This window comes from Loxodonta africana, chromosome 12 (genome assembly GCF_030014295.1).
Source record: "Loxodonta africana isolate mLoxAfr1 chromosome 12, mLoxAfr1.hap2, whole genome shotgun sequence".
Classification (NCBI taxonomy): domain Eukaryota; kingdom Metazoa; phylum Chordata; class Mammalia; order Proboscidea; family Elephantidae; genus Loxodonta; species Loxodonta africana.
The window spans coordinates 49,131,126-49,150,496 of NC_087353.1; the positions used below are offsets into that span (position 1 = coordinate 49,131,126).

A 19,371-nucleotide genomic window follows, 5' to 3' on the forward strand; every position below is an offset into this window, starting at 1 on the left:
AGGTGAATGTGTTTTGCACGTATCAAGGACATGAATTTTGAGGGGCTAAAGGGTGCACTTTTTTTTTTTTTAAAGGGTGGAATGTCATGGACTGAATTATGTCCCCCCAAAACATCTGTAAATCCTAACCTCTATGCCTGTGGTTATAATCCCATTTGGGAATGGGTTGTCTTTGTTATGTTAATGGAGCAGGATTAGTACAGTGTTTATCTTGAGTCAGTCTCTCTTGAGATATAAAAGAGATTAAACACGCAAGCAGAAGCAGAGATTGGGAAAGACAGATGCCAATCCTCATGAAGATCACCCAGGAGCAGAAGCTCAAAAAAGACAAGGACATTTCTCCAGAGCTGACAGGGAGAAAGCCTTTCCCAGAACTGGCGCTATGAATTTGGACTTCTAGTCTCTTAAACTGTGAGAAAATAAATTTCTGTTTGTTAAAGCCATCCACTAGTGGTATTTTTGTTATAGCAGCACTAGATAACTAAGACACATGGTATAACCATGACACCAAAACCAGTTGAAGAAGGCACGAGAAAGGAAAATTATGGACTAACCTCACTCATAAACATAGATACAAGAATCTTAAAGTATTATTAACCCACATCCAGCAGTGCATACAAAAGATAATTCATCATGAGCAAGGTAGCTTTATCCCAGAAATTCAAGAGTGCTTTAATATTAGAACATTATAAATACTAGGAAAGTAGAAGACACTATGGAGGGGGGAAAGGTCAATTTGAAATAGAATCTAATAAGAAAAGCTGAGTTTGTTTTAACTAGAAGATTAGACACAGCTGAAAAAAAATAATGAATAAATTGGAATATAGATCTGGAAGAAATTGTCCCCAATATTGCAAAGAGAGATAACGAGAAGGAGCAGAGAGCATAGAATGCAAATGTTTGGACACACATCTAAAAGGAATTATAAAAGAAAACAGAGAACATGCAGATTCAAAGAGATAATGCCTAAGATTTTTCTAGTATTGATGAAAGACATGAATTCTCAGAATGAAGAAGCAAAATCAGTAAACTTAAATTGAAGAAATGAAACAAACATAACACCTGGATGAACTGTAGTAAAAGAAGGAACACCAAAAATAAGGAGAAAATCTCAAAAGCACCTAGAAAGAAATGATAGATTACCTGCAAAAGGACAATAATTACATTGACAGAAAACTTCCCAACAGCAAAATAAATAAGGTCAGAAGAGTGTACAATAATCTTTGAATTCCCAAAGGAAAATAACTGAAAATGCAGTATACGATAATAATTAAATTAATATCCAAGGGTGAGGGTAAAATACACATATTTTTAGATTAAAAGAGCATTTAGAACTAAAGAATCACTGAGAGAATTTACGAGAATACTTTAGGAAGAAGAATGCTGACCTCAGAATAATTGAGATGACATCAATCGTGAGCGAAGAAAATGGTAGATACATGAATAAACTTAAATAAGCATTGGCTGTTAACAACAACAACACAATAATCACTAATTGGAAAAAAGGTAGAAACAAGGTAAAACTATGCTACAAAAACAAGGAGGGTGGTGGGAAGAGTTATCAGCTTTAAAGTTCACCAAGTTTCTTGTACTGTTAGAGAGGAGAGTAGCTATATTAATTTTATTATTTAAGGTAAGTAAGCATGTAAGTATGTGAGCTTTATCAGGAAGAGAATAGAAAGAATATATATGACTTCCAAACAAGCAGAGAGAGAAGAGGGGAGTGTCAGGGGTAGATTAACCGTAAGCATGGTATGCATTAGTTTACAGTAAGCAGGGTACGCATAAGCTTAATTGTACTGCACGTAGGTTCACCAGGTGAAATTTTGCACTACAGCTTAGTAAGTGAACACAATTATGTCCGTGCGCACCTTGCTTATTGGATAATCCATCCCTAGCGGAGAATCTAAAGGAAACTCAGCCATTCCAACAAAAGGCAGAAAAAGAAAGAAAAAAAAAGACATGATGATTAGAAAGAAAAAATAAAATGGCACAGAGAAGTATAAATGAGTCAGTGATCATAATACATGCAAATGGAGTAAATTTGCAGATGAAAGACAGGTTCATATATGGGATTTAAAAAAAAAGTATTTTGTTTAAAAATTTTAAAGATATAAAAGTAGAGAAAATGAGGGATTGACTTCCAGAATGGCAGTGAGGACATTGGGGAACTCACGCTCTCTCTAAAACAATGAAATAAAGGAAAAATAAAACCAACCACTTCAGAACTCTGGTAATTAATCAAAGTCACAACATGAACTAAAATTACCTACCCAAGATAAAATCCTAAACCTTAGTAAGACACCAGGGTCTGTGAAGTTTTAACTTAGGGCTATTCCCATCCCCCCCTCCCTCACTAGCTCAGTAGTTTGGTAGCCTCAAAAGCCAGCAGTTCTGCAGTCAACAGAGAGAAGATTCTTCTAAAAAACATAATCATGATACCATCATATCCAAAAATAATTAAAAATAACACCTTAAAATAACCAAATATCCTCTGTTCAAATTTCTCCCGATTCACAACTTGAAGGAAGTAATCAATGTCACTGAGTCAATGTAATCAGTGTCACTGCAGAAATTGTTGTATTGGTCTATGTTCTGCTGTACATATTCTTAACAACAAAAAATAAAATAAATTACTTAAAAAATTCTCCCTTTGTCTCATAAATGTGATTCCTTTAATAGCTGCTTTTTCAAATCAAGAGCCACATATTGCATTTGGCTACTTGTCTCTTGTGTTTCTATTCAACTATAAGCGCCAGCTCCCTCTTTTATTTTTCTTACAATTTATTTATAGACAAAACTGGGTTGCTTGTCCTGTAGAACTTCCCACATTCTGGATTTTGCTGATTGTATCACTGCGGTGTCAGATAAGATGATCACTGTTATATTAGATGCTTGCTGCCAATTGCACTGTAAATATGAATTAGTCCATAGTTGATCAACACAGTTGCCACTCATTTAGTGCGTATTACCCACCATATCCTTTGTAGCATACTTGACACAAATTATCTCATTTAATCTGCACAACAGCCCCATGTGTAAATATTATTTTCCCCAGCCTAGAGACAAAGAAAATGAGGCTTAGAGAGGTTAAAGAAATTTGGCCACAGTCAATCAGCTAGTAAATATCCAAATTCAAACCCAGGTCTGTCTGATGTTAAAGCCCATGCTTTTATCCTTTGCATGAGAATATCCCCTCACATTTCCTTTGCCGGTGGTTTGTGGTGGTGATTTATTTTTTGTAAGTCCTAAAAAGTAGTCCTTCAGTCCATCGAAAAACCTTACTTTTACATTTCATGTGTAACACTTCGGATGCTTTCAGTTTCAAGTAACAGAAAACCCCATCTTAAGTAGACTTAGCAATAAGGATATTTATTATCTCACATAACAAGATCCAGGAGTAGGCAGCACCAGAGCTGACTGATTTCCTGACTCACCAACACCACCACATACCCAGCTTCATTCTCTCTCCTGGCTCGCCAACACCATCACAACCCAGCTTCATTCTCTCTCTTCACTCTGCTGTCAGTGTGTTGGCTTTGTCCTAAGGCTGGATCCCCTGGTGGTTTTAGGGGATGTTACTGAAACTGAAGATGGCTATTTCAGTTTCAGGTAATAAGACAGTTGCATCAACAACCACTGGGAGGCATGGGATGTCTCCCTGTGTGTCCTGTTTAAGGGTAAGAAAATCTTTCCCAAAAGCCTTCAGCAGATCTTGCCTCAGGCCTCACAGGCCAGAACTGGATCACATCCCCCTCCTAATCTATCACTGGCCAGCCAACAGAATCCTAGTCCCCTTGCTTTAGGAGTGGGCACCTGGGTGCTAATGGGACCACTTTCCCTGATGTGTGGACAGGCTCTACAAGAAGGAAGTGGTGGAATGGATGTTGCACAGGCAAATGCATTAGTGTCCTAGGGCTTCATAACAAAGTACCACAAACCAATGACTTAAAACAACAGAAATTCATTCTCTCACAGTTCTGGGGGCCAGAAGTCTGAAATTAAGGTGGTATCAGGCCTATACCCCCTTTAGCTCTAGGGAAGAATCTTTCCTCACCTCTTCCTAGCTTTCAGTGATTACCAGCAATCCTTGGCGTTCCTTGGCTTGTAGACATATCACTCCAATCTCTGCCTCCATATTCACATGCATTCAGCCTGTGTGTCTCTGTCTTCACATGGCCTTCTTATAAGGACACCAGTCACTGGATTTAGGGCTGCCATAATCCAATATGACTTCGTTATTAACTAATTATATCTGAAAAGACCCTATTTTCAAATCTAGGTCACATTCTGGGGTCCCAGGTAGACATGCATATTGGTAGGATACTATTCAACCTAGTACAGCAACCAGCAGTATCTACTACATGTTTCTAATGAAATATGATGCATATTTAAATGTAAGCAATTAAAATACTTCACTGTAAATGCCATGTAGAATTTTTTACTGCCAATTTATCAGTTTTCTCACTTGTATGAAGAAAAGCTACACAAAATGAACTATAATGTCCCTTCCAGCTCTAGAGGTTGTTTTAATTTTATATTTTCATTTTTCAAAAAGCAAGTTTAAAGTTTAAACCTATAAGGTATACTCCAAAAATGACAATGGGTTTCAACTGGCAAGATAAGTCATAGGCATGGCTCAAATCCTTCTCGCTCTTAAAAAAAAAAATTAAACATAGCTATTTAAAGAACTAAATAGACTAGAACTGATAATATCTTTGCATTACATTGTAACATTTAAGAAAAAAAAGGTTAAATGTTCTGCTTTTCTCATTCATCCATTGATACCTGCTATCTTCTAGCCCTCATGGTACAGACAGCTTGATTAGAAGTTGTTTTCCACACCTCACTGTCTGTAGTTTGGTGTCAACATCCACCTAGAGCTGATACACAGTATAGTTCTTGTATCTCTTCTTTGGCTCCTAACTATGACTTTAACTTAAGGAATCATCATTATGTCTGCTTCCTCTCACATCTTTCGAAGAAATTCATTCAGAATTCAGAATTCATTCCATTGCAGGTGTTCATCTTCCCTATGGGGAGCCGCAAGGAAGCCAAAGAGAAAGATAGTACACAATCAAGTATCTTTGCTGTATTGAACTTTTGCTACTCTTTCTTAAACCTGCATGAAATTGTTTTATTATTTTCATTTTATGCCTACCATCAGCTTTCTCTGGGAAAACTGCTGGCTTTATCTGTAAACGAACCCAAAACCAAACCAGTTGTCATCAAGTTAATTGCAACTCATGGTGACCCCAGGTGTCTCAAAGTAGACGTGCACTGCATAGTGTTTTTAATGGCTAATTTTTCAGACGTAGATCTCCAGGCCTTCTGTCACAGTCATCTAGTGCTGCTATAACAGTAATACCACAAGCGGATAGCTTCAACAAAGAGAAATTAATTTTCTCATAGTCTAGTAGGCTAGAAGTCCAAATCCAGGGCATCAGCTCCAGGGGAAGGCTTTCTCCGTCTGTCGGTATTCTCATTGATATTCCCTTGGACTAGGAGCTTCTCTGCACAGGGACCCCAGGTCCAAAGGACTCATTTTGCTGCAGGCACTGCTTTCTTGGTGGTATGAGGTCCCCCCTCTCTGCTTGATTCCCTTTCTGATTTATCTCTTGAGAAATAAAAGGTGATGCAGGCCACACCCCAGGGAAACTCCCTTTATTGGATCGGGGATGTGACCTTAGTTACGGTGTTACAATTCCACCCTAATCCTCTTTAACATAAAATACAAACACAAAATGGTGGACCACCACACAATACTGGGAATTATGGCCCAGCCAAATTGATACGCCCATTTTTGGGGGGTTTTAATTCAACTCATGACACTTTCCTTCTGAGACACCTCTGGGTGGAACAGCCAACCTTTCAGTTAGTAACCAAGTGCTTAACTGCTGGCACCATCCAGCAACTTCATCTGTAAACAGCCCATTCCTATTAAACAGAAGCCTATGACTTGTAACAAACATACAGTATAAATGAGTCAACCCCACGCACCTGTCAGTTTGTTGTACTGTGGTGGTTTGTGTGTTGCTGTGATGCTGGAAGCTATGCCACTGGTATTTCAAATAACAGCAAGGTCACTATGGTGGACAGGTTTCAGCTGAGCTTCCAGACTAAGACATACTAGGAAGAAGGACCTGGCTGCCTACATCTGAAAAAATTGGTCAGTGAAAACCTTACGAATAGCAGTGGAACATCGTTTTATATAGTTCCAGAAGATGAGCCCCCTCAGGTTGGAAGGCACTCAAAATACAAACTGGGAAATTGCTGCCTCCTCAAAGTAGAGTCAACCTTAATGACATGGATGGAGCAAAGCTTCATTTTCTGAGGGCATGACTCAAAATGAGAAGAAACACCTCTAAACACCAATTAATAATCAGAACAAGGAATGTATGAAGTATGAATCTAGGAAAGTTGGAAGTCATCAAAAATGAAATGGACTGCATAAAGATTTATATCCTAGGCATTAGTGAGCTGAAATGGACTGGTATTGGCCATTTTGAATTGGACAATCATACAGTAAAAAAAAAAAAAATTTTTTTTTTTTATAGTCTAGTATGCTAGGAATGACAAATTGAAGAGGAATAGTGTCACATTCATCATCAAGAACATTTCAAGATCTATCCTGAAGTACAATGCTGTCAATGATGGTATAACATCCATATGCCTACAAGGAAGACCAGTTAATATAACTATTATTCAAATTTACACACTAACCGCTAAGCCCAAAGATGAGGAAATTGAAGATTTTTACCAACTTCTGCTGCCTGAAATTGATCAAACATGCAGTTCAGATGCATTAATAATTATTGGTGACTGGAATGCAAAAGTAGGAAACATAGAAGGATCTGTAACTGGAAAATATGGCCTTGGTGATAGAAACTATGCCGGAGATCGCATGATAGAATTTTATAAGACCAACAACTTCTTCATTCCAAATACTTTTTTCAACAACATAAATGGCGACTATACACATGGACCTCACCAAATGGAATGCATAGGAATCAAATCAACTATGTCTGTGGAAAGAGATGATGGGGAAGTTCAATATCATCAGTCAGAACAAGGCCAGGGGCCAACTGCACAACAGATCATCAATTGCTCATATGCAAGTTCGAGTTGAAACTGAAGAAAATTAGAGCAAGTCCACAAGAGCCAAAATATGACCTTAATAGATTTGACACATTGAACACTAATGACCAAAGACCAGGTGAGCTATGGAATGACATTAAAGACAGCATACATGAAGAAAGCAAATGTTCTTTAAAAAGACAAGAAAGAAAGAAAAGACCAAAATGGATGTCAGAAGAGACTCTGAATCTTGTACTGAATGTACAGAGGCTAAAGCAAGTAGAAGAAATGATGAAGTAAAAGAGCTGAACAGAAGATTTCAAAGGGTAGCTCAGGAGACAAAGTGAAGTATTATAATGACATGTGCAAAAACCTCGAGTTACAAAACCAAAAAAGAAGAACATGCTTGGCACTTCTCAGGCTGAAAGAACTGAAGAAAAAATTCAAGCCTTGAATTGCAATACTGAAGGATTCTACGGGGAAAATACTGAACGAAACAGGAAGCATCAAAAGAAGATAGAGGGAATACTCAGAGTCACTGTATGAGAAAGAACTGGTCGAAGTTCAATCATTTCAGGAGGTAGCATATGATCAGGAACTGATGGTACTGAAGAAAGAGGTCCAAGCTGCATTAAAGGCACTGGAGAAAAACAAATCTCCAGGAATTGACAGAACACCAGTTAAGATGTTTCAGTGAACAGATGCGGCACTGGAAGTGCTCACTAATCTCTGTCAAGAATTTTGGAAGATAGCTTCCTGGTGAATCAACTAGAAGAGATTCATATTTGTGCCCATTCCAAAGAAAGCTGATCCAACAGAATGTAGAAATTATAGAACAATATCATTAATACCACACACAAGTAAAATTTTGCTGAAGATCATTTAAAAGCGGTTGTAGCAGTACATCCACAGGATTTCAAGCCATATTCAAAAGAGGGCGGGTGATGAGGGATATCATTGCTGATGTCCGATGGATCTTGGCTGAAAGCAGAGAATACCGGAAAGATGTTTACCTGTGTTTTATTGACTTCAAAAAGGCATTCGACTATGTGGATCATTAACAATTATGGATAACATTGCAAAAAATGGGAATTCCAGAACACCTAATTATGTTTATGCACAATCTGTACATAGACCAATAAGCAGTCGTTTGAACAGAACGAGGAGATACTGTGTGGTTTAAAGTTAGGAAAGGTGTTCATTAGGGTTGTATCGTTTCACCATATTTATTCAATCTGTATGCTGAACAAATAATCTGAGAAGCTGGAATATATGAAGAAGAATGTGGCATCAGGACTGGAGGAAGACTCATTAACAGCCTTCTATACGCAGATGACACAATCTTGCTCACTGAAAGTGGAAAGGACTTAAAGCACTTGTTGATGAAAATCAAAGACTATATAGCTTTCAATATGGATTGCACCTTAACACAAAGAAATCAGAAATCCTCACAACTGGACATCATGATAAACGGAGACAAGACTGAAGTTGTCAAGGATTTCATTTTACTTGAATCCACAATCAACACCCATGGAAGCAGCAGTCAAGAAATCAAATGACATATTGCATTGGGCAAATCTGCTGCAAAAGACCTCTTTAAAGTGTTGAAAAGCAAAGATGTTACTTTGAGGCCTGACCCAAGCCATGATGTTTTCAATCATCTCATATGCATGCAAAAGCCAGACAATGAATAGGGAAGGCCAAAGAAGAACTGGACACATTTGAATTATAGTGTTGGCAAAGAATATTAAATATACCATGACAGAATGATGAACAAACCCGCCTTGGAAGAAATACTGCCAGAATGCTCCTTAGAAGCAAGGATGGCTAAATTTCCTCTCACATACTTTGGACATGTTATCAGGAGGGACTAGTCCCTGGAGAAAGACATCATGCTTGATAAAATAGAAAGTCAGTGAAAAGGAAGAAGACTTCCGGTGAGATGGAATGACACAGTGGCTGCAACAATGGGCTCAAGCATAACAACAATTGTGAGGATAGCGCAGGACCGGCAGTGTTTCATTATGTTGTACATAGGGTTGCTGAGTCAGAACTGATGCCAAATAGCACCTACCAACAACAACAAATAAGCCAAAGAGATCCTGTCCGTTACATGGGACATTTGGAATAACAAATGTGCAGGAAATTTTTGGAACATGATTTAAAATGTTTTGGTCATACCTCTATTTCATTTAACTATTTTTAGCTCAGATTTGTCATATTGGTGAGAATTTCCATGGTACATTCCATTATCAGAGTTGGTAGTGGAAAGAACACTGGTCTGTCAATCCAGCAGCCACCATCTGCCATTGTTCATTATGCTAATTCCAAGAGCCTTAGAGGATTAACTTTATTTTCTGATTCAGCCCAATTGGTGGGGAAGGTACAGGCCTGTTTTTGAAACATACGAAGATAAGACAGAGCCAAATGTGCCTCTCTGGGGAAGGCTCCAGTGCCCAAAGTAAAAGGAGAGAAGATGAGCTTAATAACCGGCTGGGTGACCTTGAACAAGTCATATCACCTCTCTGTGCCTCCAGTAACTCTTATTGGGGACGGTCCCCTTCTGCCATCTCACAGAGTTGTTGCAAAAACCAAACGAGAAAATGAGTAGGAAAGTATTTTCACAAATGCAAACTGATGTTATTGTCTTCAAACAAGGAATTTTTTCTGCAGCACTTTTTTTTTTCTTTTTTGGGCACATGATTACTGCACATGCCATGCCAGATTACCATGCTGTTTCACCTTCATTCACCCTTATTTCAGACAGAGATGGCAACACTGCATCCATCCCTTCGGTTCATTTTCCTTCCACCGTATCTCTAAGATGCAAATCCCACCTGTATGTGAAATATGGCTAAGTAACAACTTACAAAACTCAACATATCTTAACCTGTCAAGACAAGGGCAATAAGCAAGGGTTACTCACAATATATGCCCAAGGGTTTAAAAAGGAGAGCACATCTAGTCAGAAAAGCATTCTGAAAGGTAACTCTATTTTGCCATGTATTTTAGTAATTTTGGTCTTTACCCTAAGCCATCCCACCCCACTTCCAAGCTTCAGAAGCAAAACAGTATTTCACTATCTTCGTAGCCCCAAGAACCCGGCAGAGAAGGCATCTCAGTACATATTCAGTGATGAAGTGAACCGGCTAAACGGCTGACTATAACACAGTGGATTTTAACATTTATTCACCCTAACCAGGCCCAGCTACCCTTAATTTAGCACTACAGAGCTTCTTAGGAGTGTGCCCATGAACTCCCTTGAAATTCCCAAAGAAGCAGCTAGCCTTGAATGAGTATCCACTAAGTGCCACAAAAACGGTGCCAGGTGCCTTCACATATGCCATGGGTCGTTTAATCCGCACAATATGTCTTCCAGCTTTAAGCCTATTTTACAGACGAGAAAGCTAAGGCTCGGAGAAGCTAAATTGTCCGATCTCACAGCTAGTGAAGCCTTCGCGTGTGCGTGGGTGCTCCAACCCCCTCACCCCCATCACTTTAGCTCTGTCTGGCTAAACCCAACCTGGCTTACCTGCTCCTCCTCCCGCCCCCAGGCATCTAACCAGGCACTCCTGTCCCACGCCCCAGCCCCAGGCCTACGTGAAGCCAGTAAAACTGCGGCAGGCCTGTCTGGACCTGAGCCTCGTCTTAACAAGGCTTCGATGTAAAGATGCTCATTCAACCAAAGGCTCCTCACAACCTTGACAAGCCTGTCCTATCCGCACCCTATCCGCAGCCCAGAGCTTCTCAGAAGAGCCTGCACAGCTTTTTCCAAAAGCTGAAGTTTTTCCTCCCCTGCAGAACGGTTATAGGGTCCCGACACTGATTCCACTAGAAAGCGCAGGGAAAGTGCGTGAGTGGGGAGCCGCAGCACAGCGCAGAGGGCAGACTCGGGTCCTGCCTCTGAGTTGCCGCTCCGCGCAGCCGGGAACTACGCTTCCCAGCCTGCTCCGCTGCGCCCGCGCGCGGGTACGCCGCGCTCTAGTCCCGAGCCGCCTGATGATCGCCGCGCTCACCCGGGCACGGCGACGCCCCTGCTTCTGCGGCCCCGCTACCTCGGGGCTGACGGACTGACGGCCCGCACCGCCGGCTCCGGGATGCGCGCACGGACGGGTGAGTGTGCCAGGGGTGGGTGGGGGGCTCCGCGAGCGAGGCGCTGTTTGCAGCCCACCGGCCCACAGTGCAGAGACTGCCGCGCCCTCCTGGCCATTGGAGGATGCTCGGCGGCGTCGGGCTCGGCCCGCGGGAGAGCGGAGCCCGGGCCGCCTCTTCGCCTCCCCAGCACGCGGGCTGCGAGGGACTGCTCAGCGCTGCGCCCCCGCGGCGGAGGGAAGAGTGCTGCCGGGTATGGGTCCCAAGCTGCGCACTGCGGCTCTGCAGCCTCTGCAGCCCGCCGGGCCGCTGCAGCGAGGGCGCGGTCTCCTGTCCTTCCCAAGCTTCGGGGCTGGGTTTTTCTACGCCAGGCTTTGTTCCCTACTTTCTCCTCTCCTGTGAACGTTTGTTAAGCTCCTGAGCCTTAACCATCTCACTGCCTCCGTAACGCAGACGGCGGGAAGAGTGGACTCCGGCCGGCGTCTTTTCCCAGGCTCCCTGGAGCTGTCACTCGCGGGCGTTGCAGCCTCTGAGAAGGCAGCGTTCAGATGGCAGCTGTGCAGGTCTTGAGACCCTTATTTTTTTCTGGTTAAAGGAATGGTAGTATGTGCTCCTTTGAGTCTTCCTAAAATTTCCCTCTTGCCTTACAGAAATGAAGATTGACTTTAAAAAATAATAACAATAAAAGACTCAGAGTGGGCATTTTTACTTAAACTTTTCAAAGGTAGGACGGTGATGTGATCAAAATGCAAATTAGCAGTGGAGAAGGCAGTGAGTGCCGTGGCTTCGTCTGTGCCCGTTTTTAACATCTGAATCACAAGGTACTTGGAAGGGGAAAGAAAAGAACATTGGAGGATGTTTTAAAACCTGGCTCCAGTCCTAGCTCTACGGTCAACGGTCAACGAGCCGAGGGACCCTGGGCAAGTCCCTTCATCTCTATGAGCCTCCTTCTCCGTATAAAATGGGGCTTTGTGCTAAATGATTTCTGAGCCTTTGTTCTTCCAGGATTCTCATACCAAGGAACTAACTAGACGAGGGTGCTTCTGTTTAATGACATGACAAAAAGCCTGATTGTGACAGGACAAGAGGCTTTGCCCTAGTGAAGAAGAAAGATTTTTCAGGGCTTAGGCAATCTGATATTTAAAAAAAAAAAAACAAAACTGATTTCCTCTGTTCCCTTCAGTCTGGTCCAATAAATATGCATTACAACTGCTTTAATTTTTGTAAATTACTCTGAATTGGTAGGCTACAGTAGGTTTTTCACTGCTGTTGTTTAATTTGCTGAGTGTGAAGTAATGGGGTCAGCAGGTAAAGGAAAGAGAAGGTGACTCCTTAGGGCTGGACCAGAGCAATCAGATGAAAGTCCACTAGAGGAGGGGAGGTAATGGGTTGGGAGCAGGAAGTAACCAGAAAGTGTATGGGAGGGGAAGAGAGAGAATGGGTACTGATGGGTCATTGCTGGAAAAATAAATACACAACATAAGGAATGAGAGAACCAGAAAATCAGTGCCATGCAAACTGTAACATAACAACCAATTCAGGCAAGGAGTCATGAGCTGATACAAAAATCTTTGATTGAAAATTTGTTGGGGAACAGTATTTTCACTGGAGAACAGCATCTCACTTCAGACTACTTTCTGAGATGTATCCTTATGGTGGAGATCAGGAGTCAGTGGAAAGTCTCCTGTTCTGATGCAGTTAGAAGGTCATAACTTCACTTACATACCATTACTGGGAAAAATGTTTAACCTGAATCTAATTAGGAAGAGACAACCTGACAAATTCAGAACGTGGGACATTCTGCAAGACAATTGGCCTGCACTCTTAAAAAATTTAATGTTATCAGAAAAAAAGAAAGATTTGTGCAAGTGGGAGATTATAGTAGATTAAAAAACTAAACTGATGTCACAACTAATTGGGACATGTGAAATTTGGATTCTAGATCAGGGAAAAAATAATTATAAAAGATAACTTGGAGACAATTGGGGACATTTGAATATGGACCGTATATTAGATGATATTATAGAATTGCTGTTAATTTCTTAGGTGTGATACTGTGATTATATAGGACACTGACTTTATTCTTTGGAGATGTGTGCCCAAGTATTAGCAGTAAAGTGTCCTGACATCTGCAACTTACTTTCAGCTGGTTCAGAAAAAACTGTATCCCAGGGAGGGGAGGGGGCTGTCAAGCTAAGAAATGTAACAAATGTAGCAAAATGGTGACAGTTGGTGAATCAAGGAGAATACTATGTTGTTGTTGTTGGGTGCCATCAAGTAGGCTTGTACTCTTAGCAACCTCATGTGGCAGAGTAGAACTGCACCCATAGGGTTTTCTAGGCTGTAATCTTTATGGGAGCAGATCTCCAGGTCTTCCTCCTGCAAAGCTGCCCAATATGTTCGAACTACCAACCTTCTGATTTGCAACTGAGTGCTTAACCATTGTGCCACCATGGCTCTTGGAGAGTAGTATGTAGGTGTTTTTTTGTACTATTCTTTTACCTTTTCTATAGACTTAAACTTTTTAAAATAGAAGGTTGGGGATTAAGTAAATAGAGTTTTGCAGGGGACTTTGTGGTTAGTGACAGCTGCAGCAAATCCATTGGAAACTTCTTGGATTCAAGTGCCCAAGGTTTAAGTCTTGTTTGAGTTATGAGTAGGGTTAGGGAAAGTTCCCTTTTTTGGTTTGCCCTAACTGCACTTCATGCTCAAGCTCCTACCTCAAAGGTTTAGTAATTCCCCAAACCTTGGAAACTCTAGCCCTACCCAAGAATCATACTAAAAGCACTGTCCCTTTTTCTCTGCATTCTGAGATCTGTGTAGGTGTGGAAGGAAATTTGGGAACTTAGGTGATAGTTTGGTTTATTTTGGCCTCGGGGAGGATGTTGGGGCGAGAACAGATCCTGTTTTGTGACAGAACAGAAGTGGTAGGTTTTTCTGTCATTCCCTTATGTGTAAATCACACACAATCAAATGTTTTCAGTATAGACTGTGACTGGTTCAAAGAGGTTCACAGAAGAAATATGCTGAAGGAACTTCCTATTATTAGTCCAAGAAGGTAGAACCAGCTCTTAAGAGACATTTAATCTCATATAAAGCATATTTTGTGGCAAGAATATTTTTGTTATTCTTGGATTTGATCTATATGTGTGTCTATTTATGTACATCCATGTGCTTACATGTATATCTAGGAAAATATTAATTTAAGGTGTATACAGTTGTCTGAACATCCAAAATACTATATGTGTAGATCTGTGAATCTCTCAAACAATATTCCCTAAAATATATATGATGTTAATTAGTGCTACAAGGAAAAAAAGTGTGTAGTCAAACAGATACGAGAATTACTAGATTAAACAAAGCTAAAAAGGTTTACTCAAGACTTTTCAGAGCCTTCCATGGGTTAGTGCTCATTGTGGTTGGGGGTGGAGATGGGGGTGTCTGTAAGATATGGTATGGAGTGTTTCCCAAACTTGTGTGTCCACAGGCTCTTCTGGACAAAGGATCTTGAAGGGCAAGTGTTAATGTGGAACCACCTTTGGGAAACACTGCCTTTAGGGCATTTGTGGGTGGAAGGTCAGGACATCTGAATAAATGTGTAGTTGGTAAGTATTTGTGTTTCCTACTACCTACAGATTAGATTCCAAGCTTTGGATTCTGGCTTTAATGGATCATAGCTGTTTCACCTCAATCTACTTTTCCAATTATCATTTCCTGGCAACCTGACATATTTCTTCCTATAAACTTTCCTGCTGAATATTTTGCTTATATATTTTGGAACAATTTTAAGTGTACCCAGAAGTCAATTATCCGTAAATTTTGAAGGCTTTGTTAGTTATGTAAACCAGTATACTACTGTTTTGCTATGGCTCTAATGGAGCTTGGGTAGCTGCTTTTCCTCCAAAAACCACTTTGAGTTCCTTGGTCCTGGACCTATATTTCAGAAACCCTGGTGGCATAGTGGTTAAGTGCTATGGTTGCTAACCAAAAGGTCAGCAGTTCAAATCCACCAGGTGCTCCTTGAAAACCTTGTGGGGAAGCTCTGCTCTGTCCTGTAGGGTTGCTGTGAGTCAGAATTGACTTGACAGCAATGGATGATGATGATGGACCTATATTTCACCTTGACTTTCCTCAAACGTGTGATTTATTTCTGGTTTTACGTTTTATGTTTTGATGGCTGCCCAATCAATTACCTCTTTCACATGTGTCACCAGTTTTTGTGGATTCCCCTAGTGACATCTGGGTGGGGTGGGAACAAGAAGGTTACTCTGGGGCTGTGGTGACACGAGCTCATGAATTTGCATGAGGCCATGGCAAGCCTGGACGTGAGGAGTAAGGAGCAAATCTAGAGGACTAGCCCCAAGAAAGAAGCAGGATACCCCTTATCAGAGTGATTGGAGGGATCTAGATTGGTGGTGCAGTGGTTAAATGCTCAGCTGCTAACTGAAAGTTTGGTGGTTCAAACCCACCAGCTGCTCTGCAGGAGAAAGATATGGCAGTCTGCTTCCATAAAGATTACAGCCTTGGAAACTCTGTGGGGCAGTCATATAGGGTTGTTGTGAGTTGGAATCAACTCAAGGGCAATGGGTTTTTAGTTTAGAGTCTAGTGAGCTGGGTTGCTCTTCAGCCAGTGTATGCAGGGATAGCATCCTCATCGTTTATAGCTGGTAGCTACCTTGGTTGGGCAGTGCTCATTCCATACCAGGTCCTAAATGTTTTGCATGTCATTCTGATAAGCAGCCATGAGTCAAGGTGTACAGAACACCCTTAAGTCATAGCAAAGCATAGATGAGAATCTAACTGGGGTACAGATGCCCAAGAAACAAGATAGGTGGGTCTAAGACCATACAAGCAGGCAGAAGCCAGGAGGGCACATGGATCAAAGGACAGAGAGCAGGGAACCCATGGTGTCAGTCAGAAAGTTAGAAAACCATAAGTACCTAAGGGCAGGATGAGGGGACTTGGCTAGAGCCAACAGGAATTAAAAACCAGGAAGACACAGACAGCTGAGTGTAAGGCAAGGAGGTAAACAGAGGCCAAGAAACAGGAACTCCTCAGAAAACATAGAGTCAGACAGAGGGGCAAGGGAGCATAGGGGGATAGAACCCACCAAGAGAGTTAGAAACCAGGTGGCAGTCTGGGAAGATAGTAAGTCTTCCATGCAAAAGAGCTTCTGCCTCAGTCAGGAAGCTTGTTTGCTACTTCTGCTGCGATGGTAACCCATCTCATAGCTTGGCTGGCCTATACCATGGAGACTTGCTGTGCATGGCAGACTCTGGCTCATGGCTCTTATAGTATGCTGCCTCTCTGTATTTGACAGATCCTTACAAGGAAATCAGAGGGAAAGAATACCCCGCAAAGAGATTATTCTTAGATGAAGAGAAAAAGAAAATATTTTTTATTGGGAGCTTACTATGGGCTAGACATTGTACCAAACCTAGTATGTACATTGTCTCACTGAGCATCACTTCAACCTTCGGAGACAAGTACTGTTCTTTGCCCATTTTACAGAACACGGGAATAAAGCTTGGAGAAATTGTCGCTCTCACACAGATCTGTCTACATCAGACCCAGGACTGGCCAACTCGAAGACTAACTCTTTTAGTCTTTTGTGCTCTTCTAAACCTGGGGGGAGGATCACCAATGGGCACACTGTTATAAAAGAGGAGGAGACTGTTTTTGAGCATGTTTTAAGCTTTGGCAACTCCTATAAGATTGGGAAATTAAGAACACATAGTCTTGGATACAAACTCTTTGTTCTGGTAAGATCTGTTCCTCATTTCCCTTTCAGCTTGCTCTTCCCATTGTCTTGCCGTATATTTTGCCTGAAATTCCTCCTTATTTGATAGCATTCTTAGTCCTTCATTTTCTGCAACTATTTTGCAGAATCTGGCATGATACATGTGGTTGCTTTAAAAAAAAAAAAAAAACAGATTTGATTGGACTGTCTTCAAAAGAGTAGGTTCCAAAAGACAGGCTATGTCTGTTACATATTTGTATTTTCCCTCCAGATAGAAAGAAATTAAATATAGGATCAATTCATGTTTTCTTGGAAGGTGTGCTGATATGCTGGTTTTGTTTTAATTTACTAATTTTAGAATATGTAGGTTTGGCTCTTGTGCAAATTGGTTCACTAATTGTCTAAAAACTTATGAAGTATTTAAGGTATATAAAAAGGAATAAAGAATAACAACCTTTCGTGTAGCCACCACCTCTCTGGGGAATAAATCGTCATCAGAATAGTTGAAGCCCAGTGTCCCCTCCTGATGTGGTATCCCCCCCACCAACAGCCCTTAGTGCCTTCCCTAGGTGTACACTCCTAGGGAATTAGAGTACAATTTTGCCCATTTTAAAACACTTTTCACTGTGTTTGTTCTTAAGAATTTTTTTCGATTTACTCTTTTATAAAAATCAATCTTTGATTTAGCTTGGGTTTAATGAATAGGGCTGCTGGCTTTGGTTTTGATTCTATCTTTGTGTGTAGGCAGGACCAAAGGCTAGGCACTTCACACTGTGTCTGATTTTTCTCTTTCCTATCACACTTATTCAAGTAAGGTGTGGAAAGAGGAGGAAAGAAAGCTACACTCCTTATTTTCCTTCCGCGGACTTGAGTCTTTGGGCGTTTGGAAGAGTTATTTGAGGGCCCACGTCACTGTTCCTTCCGCTCAAGGCCTCTCTCCCCTGGAGAGCATTTTCTTCACCTGCTGCATGTACCTGGGCTCCTGGAAGCCTCATTTGACACTTGCACCATTCCAGCATGTACGTTTGTAAGCTTGTTTTGTGCTGAGTGCTTGCCATGGGACAGATACTCTGCTAGAGGGTTTAACACTGCTTTGCAAATTTTCCGCTGCAGTATTGTTAACAGTTGTTCTTAGCTACCATTGAATCAGCCCCCAACTCATAGCAACCCCATGCACAACTGGATCAGACTGTTGTGACCCACAGAGTTTTCACTGGCTGATTTTTCACCAGTAGATCACCAGGCACTTCTTCCTAGTCTGTCTGAGTCTAGAAGCTCTGCTGAAACCTGTTCAGCATCACAGCAACACTGCAAGCCTCTACTGACAGGTAGTGGCCGCACTTGAGGTACATCGGCCAGAAGTCAAACCTGGGTCTCCCAGGTGGAAGATGGGAAATTCTACCACTGAACCACCACTCCCACTGCTAAAAGACGGGGAGAACAAATATGAACCCTTGTGAAGACCAGGTTGTGGCTAAAGCAGGGCAGGCATGAGCTGGAAAAATCTATGATTTTTAAAAAGCTATGAGAATTTAGCATTCTTCTCCACATTATATTTATATTTGTTTTTTAAAAATAATAACTAGGGGGCCAAGATGGTGGAGTAGTCAGACGCTTCCTGTGGTCCCTCTTACAGCAAAGACCCGAAAAAACAAGTGAATCAATTATATATGCCAATCTAGGAGCCCTGAACATCAAAGGCAAAATTGATGAATTGTACTGAGTAGCAGCGTGAGGGAGAGATTACTCAGAAGCAGTGAAGTGTTGCCAGACCTGACCTGGCAGGAACTGGCACCCTGCAGGCTGGATCAGCTGGCATTCGTAGTGAGGCAAACAATGGCACTTGGGATGTGTTTGCTACATCAGGAGAGACCAAGCCGTGGAGAGTTGGCTCAAACCTCCAGAACCAGTGAAAAATGGCACTCAATCAGTAAAAGATAAGTATATGCGTCTAACCTACCACACGGGTCAAAAAACACTCCCTTTGGAAAGAACCTCTCTCCGATTTACCTGTCTTATCCCCACTCTGCACCAGGTCTGGGCAGGCTTCAGCGATTGCCGCATCCCCTGGGCCAGAAGTAGGACCCATCGCATGCCATGGGCCATTCTCCTGGCTTTGGAAAGGTAACAAATTAACAAACAGAAAAAAATAATTTGCCAGCTCCCCTAAGCTGGGAACTCAGGGAAGGCACAGCACCTTTGCCTAGGCACAGGCATAAGGGGTCCATGGACTTTGAATGTAATTCAACCCTGCATAGACCTGTGTGGGCCTATTTCAACAGTATAGACCCTCATTAGCACAGTACAACAGGGTACATACCTGAAGCCTAATTTCAACTATATAAGCTATATGGTGGAATGGCATATTTGTGATGCTTGGTACTACTCCGCCCATTAAGCAGGGTCCTCACCTACCCACACCAGGGGCTTGAGAACTGGTGGCTCCACCCACGCCACCTAAC

At 41.7% G+C, this 19,371-nt stretch overlaps 1 protein-coding gene across 6 annotated transcripts in view; it reads left to right on the forward strand.

Moving 5' to 3' along the window:
* The first annotated feature begins 11,081 nt into the window (after positions 1-11,081).
* Positions 11,082-19,371, forward strand: part of TMOD2 (tropomodulin 2) — an 84,991-nt gene continuing 76,701 nt past the window's right edge. For 2 of the 6 annotated variants that reach the window (XM_010600073.3, XM_010600077.3), the window contains exon 1: positions 11,082-11,190. The gene's annotated coding sequence lies outside the window, so the exon portion shown is untranslated. Of the gene's footprint in view, positions 11,191-11,555; positions 11,991-19,371 lie in introns of those variants that run through there. The other 4 variants (XM_010600074.3, XM_064295223.1, XM_003420525.4 and 1 more) reach the window with 4 other exon arrangements.